We start from the raw sequence: 6,775 nt of genomic DNA, 5'->3' as shown, positions 1-6,775 counted from the left end.
ACATAGTGCTTTTGTTCAAGCACACAGCTTCTGGGAAATTCACTCAGGCACCACTGCGAGATTTTGGGAAGATTCCTGGCAACAACTTCCCAATATTGCCTCTCTCTTTAACAAACCCAAGTGGCAAGCAACCATGCAGCAAAATGAACAAATCCATGTTCATCAATTCTGGCAACAACAATCTCCCCAAAGCTTTCATCTTTGGAGACCGGCAAACACTTGGCAGGCCAATTGGCAGGAGGAAACCTATGATGAGATTGATCAAGAGCTCAAACTCAGGAGAATCAAAATCTCTGATCAGAAAGATTGTTTGAGATGGGGATATACTACCAAGGGCATGTTCACTACCAAGGAAGCATATCAAATCCTTCATCATCCCATTCAGATAATAAAAGGTCAACGATGGGATCAATTCTGGCAACCAAACATATTGCCTAAGGTCTCCACATTCCTTTGGCTTCTCAGCTAAAAAAGGATCCTCACATGGGATAACTTACAAAAGCGAGGATTTATTGGGCCTTTTAGATGCTCCAACTGCAATCTTCACTCAGAGAACATTAATCATCTCTTGGACACTTGCCCTCTAGCAGCTCAAATGTGGGAGAGAACAGCTCAGTGTAACAGAAGAACATGTAGAAGAGATGGAGATATCGTAAACACCATCAGAACCTAGCCACAAAATCCTTTCCAAAGTCCTTTTCTCAACGCTCTCTGGAACCTCCTTCTGGGCTTCGTTTATTGGATAATCTAGAAGGAAAGAAACAACAGGATCTTCAAAAATCACAGTTCACATCTTGACACTCTTTGGCTTCTTCTCAAGAAGAATCTTCAAGAAACTCTAGCTCTCAGACAATGGCAAGACTCAGACATGCCAGTCTCTCCTCAGGAACGCCTCATTCTTGCCAACTGGAACTTAGATCTCACCTCTGTAGACCTCATCAAGCCCAGTAATTCAATCCACTCTCAGTCTACACACTCTTGGTCTCCTCTAACCATCCACCCCTACAAGCTAAACTTCGACGGAGCGGCTAAGGGCAATCCTGGGCCTGCTGGATATGGTGGCATCATCAGGAACATGGAGGGCTTTGTTTTGCATATGTATCACGGTTCGATGGGTCAAGACACTAACAACGTAGCTGAGATTGAAGGCTTATGGCAAGGGTTACACACATCAGAAACAGAAAATTTGCTCCCTTTAGAGGTTGTAGGGGATTCTAAAATTCTCATAGAAGCTTCTATCCGGATACAATCACGATCCTCAGCTGCAAAGATAGCTTCGAGTTGGAGGCTTCTAAGTAGACTGGAAAAAATTGAAGAATGGCTCAAAACTCCTCGCAGCATTTCCTTCAAGCACATCCAGCGAACAACTAACAAGGTTGCAGATAGACTGGCTAATCAAGGGGCCGATCAACAGCTCCCCTTCTTCTCTGGTCTGTTGAATTGTTCCAATGATCCACAACTCAAAAGCGACTGCACACTCCTGGTGCAACAAGATCTATCCCTCCCGGATCCGGGTGTCTGAAGGAAGTACAGGTACGTTGCTTGCTGCTTGGATGGGCGTGTGGTTAATCTTCACCGCCACTCAACCTCTCATAGCTCCGGTCATAACTCCCCCTGTGCTCCAGTTTAATGAGACTTTAATGATGCCTGTACATCCTCTTTTGCCAGTTAATTTCTTGATCATGGCGCTATCAACTTTCCATAATCGCGTTTCTCCCTTTCGTTTTGGCTCCTCCTCCTTCGCTGATGCAACGGTTTGCTCTCGACCTCTCTCATGAGTAAACTAGGCTTTGGTTCGTTGGAGGAACTTCTGGCTATGCCCTCAAGCTACCCTCTGTTTCCCCTGCTCTTTCGATTGCTACCCGTTTGTTGCTCTCCCTTTCAGCTTTCTGAGTGTTGAAGCCAAGTTTTTTTTCATCCTTAACTTCTTCCATCATTTACCAAGTAGCTCGGATCACCCTGCTCCTCCAGCTATGCCGAAACTACGAAAGCGGATGAGTTGCAGAAGAGGCAGCTCTCGAGGGAAAATTGGACACCAGGCCGTCTCCTCCACGATGAACTCCTCAACCTCCTGCTCGGACTTCCGCTCAGATAGGTACCCGGCTACTCAGAGTGGACGGGGTAGGGGCAGAGGATTGCAAATTGTAGCACCGAGCTCCTTCCAATCCATGACTAACACTGCTCGGTTACAATTCCCCTGTAATCATGACACTTTTTCCTTTATGGCCATGGTCACCATTGAGCTTAGTGAGCTCAATTCAGGTCAAGAGGCTGGTTCCCTCAGGGCGACTATGGACAGGCCGGCAGAAGACAGACCAGGCTCCATCTAGACAAACCTCGAACAGAGCAAAGCTTCAGGCTCTAGCAAAAGCAAAGCTTCTCAAAGCAAGAAGAATTAGGTGGGCTCCTCTGATGACGACGATGATTACAAGTATGGATGTCGCATCATCGAGGCGCTGCCTGATCCCTCTCCTGATGTTTAAACAGGTTGGTTCTTTCTGGTTTTCTTGGAATTCAGCAAGCTCGAGAAGGTTCACTCATCACCGTCCTAGATATTATGATATATGCATTAGCTCATATTGCCAGTTTTTCATACGAAAGGGGCATTCTGCTAGCCTTCAGTTTTCAGTTTCAGTCGTAGTCACAGTCACCTTTGTATTCAGTAATGGGTTGTCGCGTAGCTGGTCACAACTACCTGGTCTAGTTTTACTATTTTGGTTGTCACATAGCTCCAGTTTAATTCTCAGTTCCATGTACAACTATGGGGTTTTCTGGATTTTTTCTTTAGTCATTATCAGGCTCTCTACAGTTCTTGAGGGCAATACTCAACTGGATTTTTGCATATTTAAATGCTATGCATGTAATCATGACGCATCTTTGGGCTAGCTCTACGAGGCCATGGCCTCGGTGTAAATTATTTTTGTATTAATATAGAAGTAGCCATATTCAGAAAAAGGAAATAAAAAGAAAAAAAAAAGAAAAAAAAAAAAACATAATTCATAAAATCAATTCATTAAGCTAAAATACGTGTTCATAAATGTTTTTTTTAAATAATCATAGCCTTTCAATTATAGAAAAGCAAAGAGTGGAATGATTTTTTAAACAACTAAAAATATTGACATTATCAATGGATAATAAAATAAACGAGTTGCAATTTATATAGTATTGTGTTGCAAAAGCATGCACTTTTTCTTTTAACAATAGTGGCATATAAATATAAATAATAATAATAGATATTTACTTCAATAATTATAAGTTAAAAAACCAAGTGTCATTGCATGAATAATAGCAATATTGAAATATTCTGGTATTGCAATTTTCACAAACTAAAATGAAGAAGAACTATTGGCATTTGATGCATGTGCATCACTCCTTGTTGCATTTGTATTGTTAAGCAAATTAGATATGCTTTGTCTTAATCTCCTAGAAGCAACTTCATTTGCCCCCAAATCATTTTTGAGCCTCTCCAATACCAATACTACATCTCTCATAGTTGGTCGTTCATTGGGTGAATCTTTTGAACAAAGCAAAGCAACTCGTGTCAAAGAAAAAATGCAATTGAATACATTATTTTCTTCAAATTCATCTCCATCCACATCCCTAAGAAGGTTGTGATCAATTACCTCCTTTACTCTACTTGGAAAGGCCAGATTTACCCACTTGTGCAAGTTCAGGTCTCTAGAAAACATATCATTAGTTGGTCATTCCCTGGTAAGCATTTCCAATAAAACAATTCCATAGATGTAAATATCTCCTTTGGTAGACACTGTCTCACCGAATCCATACTCTGCATTCATGATAACATTCATCAAATTTTACTCTATTGGCCCATACAAAAATGTTGATGAGACATTTAGAAACGAAAAGTAAACATTTAACATTCTAAATGTCATACCTGGTGGAATATAGCCCATAGATCTTTTCAAAGAAAGTGATGAAGTAAGTGACTCGGTGGAGGTTTCATCAATTAATCTTGCAATACCAAAATCAGTTACATGCCCCAACATGTCTTCATCAATAAGCACATTATTGGGTTTTAAATCACAATGAACTACCTGCACAAAAGAATCATGATGGAGATATTCAATGGCATGGGCCACATCTATTGCAATGTCCAATCGTGTCTTTAGTCCTATTTCACAAGAATCTTCACCATTGTTGTCATTTGTACTAGGATACAAATGCTTCTCCAGGCTTCCATTAGACATAAATTCGAACACTAAACCTTGGAAATCAAGGTTGCAACATGAGATTATGATTTTCACCAGATTTGGATGTCGAACATTTTGCAACACGCTACATTCTGCTTTAAAACTCTTTTCAGCCTTGTCCTTTAACAACTGGAAAAATTTTACAGCAGCGAGTGTGCCATCAATCAAAATTCCATTATAAACTGAACCAAAATTCCCTGTTCCCAACAAGTTGGCATCAGAAAATCCATTAGTTGCTATATGAAGCTCTTGATATGAGATCCTTTTGTGCTCCAACCTTTGCAAAATGGCTTATGAGGAATCAAAGTTTTGCATAGGCATATTTCTTTTCCAAAGGAATCCCAAAAGTAAACAACATAATATAAAAGCAGCAACTCCACTCACTCGCAGTATCAATCTTTTCATAAGTGCAAAATGATGTCTTGGTGTTTGACATGCAGGAAACTGAAATAATTGCGGTCCACAAAGGCCAGGATTTCCAATTAAGGACATGACAATCGTTCTATTTGCAAAAAACCCTCATTCTGGAATTTCCCTGTGAAATTGTTGAAAGACGAATTCAATCTTTGAAGCATTTTCAAATTCTTTAGTGTGACCAGTGGTATTATACCTGATAAGTTGTTGGAAGAGAGGTCTATGCTTGCATGGCTTTGTAAATTTCCAAATGAATCTGGAATAGACCCTTGAAAATAATTATGAGATAAATTCAATAATTGTAACTCATTACAACTTCTAAGTGCAGGGAGGATTTCCCTTGTTTTACAGCTTCGTGGAGAAAATTGGGTGCTGATGTTTTCGTTGAAACTTATGAATGGTCATCGGTAAAAAAAAAATTGGTCCATGGAGAAAATTGGTTTCCGATGTTTTCGTTAAAACTCAAAGTTTCGTGTGAATCGTTTACCATTAGACATGATTTCCCACCTCCTTCTTAGAGACAAATTATAATATTTTGATATTAAAAATAAGCCAGATATCGGTTTCTCACCAATCTGTAAACCAAAAACTATTATGTAATCTCCCATCACTCATTACTCTATTTGATAATAGACGTTGCTTTAATTTAATAAACTAATATAATAATGATTTGATAAAATGTTATTATTTTGAAATCCTTTTGATTCCGTATTGTTAGATGTTAATGATATATTGTTTATTAAGGAAGATTAGGCTACCAAAGAATTCACATAACTTTTGTAAACTGCATTTCATTAATTTCGGTAATGTGAAATAGAGTTGTTTTAGAATTAAATGGTTTAAAAGTTGTTATTATATTCCACTCAATTTAATTTTTAAATATTCCCATTAAGATATAAATAAAAATAGAGTTATTTTAGTTGTGAGTATATATTTTTTTTTCTCGGTAAAGACTAATTCTATTAACTGAAAATAAAAATAATGTTACAAGGGGGTTGAAGCCTCGGGCAAGAACAATCGAGAGCATTCAAAGCAACAAAATTGTCCCAGGTAAGGGAGAACTAGTTATAGTGAGCAAGGAACCAGACATAGGAACCATAATTTAACAAAAAGATCATGAGGAAGAGATGGTATAACCACCTATGAAGAAGATGAGACCAGAAATAAGAGACAGAGATGTTGGCCAAAACCACAAAAGAGCTATATACTACCGCCCACCAGGAAGAAGAACGAAACTGCCAGACTATTGAGGCAGAACCAGAGCTGCGTCCAAAACCACATGAACTTGATCATACGAGCCATCAGAAAAGACCGAGAAGGTCTGTAAGGACCCAGGTGGCCTCATATCGCCATGTTCTCATTCAGAGGCTCCTCCACCACTAGGCACGCGTTGCCATCCCACATTTCATCATTTTCTGCCATGTAACCCGCATCCCTGCCCCCTGGATGAACCGACGAGGGATGTGTGTCACTGGAATTGCCTTCCTTGAGCATTGAGACAAAGGCTCCATGAGAGCAGCCACCTGGTGGCTGATTGTCACTGGGAGCACCGCCCTTGTCATGCAGCCCACCATTCCCTTTCTCCTGGCTTTCATCAGCCAAAATATGCTCACTGCTCTGGCTGCCCGTCTCTCTGAGACCACCCTGAGAAGGCTCAGATGTCAAGCGAACCGAAGTTTGAGGCGGAACCTCTTCTTCAGAGAAGATAATAGTAATATTGGCCGTGATAACAGGCCTGTTAAGATTGCTCTGAAACTTGAAGTGAGTAGTCTGAAAAGCATTGTGTGGAATCGGCCTGCGGGAAGGGCTGAGAGGAGGCGAATTCACCAGAGAAGAGGGCAGAGTAGCAGGAGGCGGGGAATATCCACAGAACGAACAGACTGCGAACGCCCACGGCCACCACGACTTCCCCCAAAGTGACTTCTCATGCGATGGCGTACCATGATGAGGCGATGGAAGGGAAGCATAGCAATACCGGAAGCAATGGCGTGGAAACAATACAGCAGAACGGGAAACCTCTCCAAGCTCAAAGAACAGGCTTGAGAGTGAAAGGGGGAAGCACAATTCTAACGACAAGAGCAACTGAGAGCGAACCTCTGTTAGTAGAAACCATCCTGCCACAGAGACACGCAGCTAGAAAAGGCCTGAGA

General features: G+C 40.7%; 1 pseudogene; it reads right to left on the bottom strand.

Annotated features, from left to right (window-relative positions):
* Positions 1-3,701: 3,701 nt before the first annotated feature.
* LOC149209706 (receptor kinase-like protein Xa21 pseudogene) lies at positions 3,702-4,647 on the bottom strand (annotated as a pseudogene).
* Positions 4,648-6,775: the final 2,128 nt, after the last annotated feature.

This window comes from Pinus tabuliformis, chromosome 1_2 (assembly GCF_031772625.1).
Source record: "Pinus tabuliformis cultivar Carrire ecotype Pingquan chromosome 1_2, CPIR1, whole genome shotgun sequence".
NCBI lineage: Eukaryota > Viridiplantae > Streptophyta > Pinopsida > Pinales > Pinaceae > Pinus > Pinus tabuliformis.
This window is presented reverse-complemented; position numbering and strand designations above follow the sequence as displayed.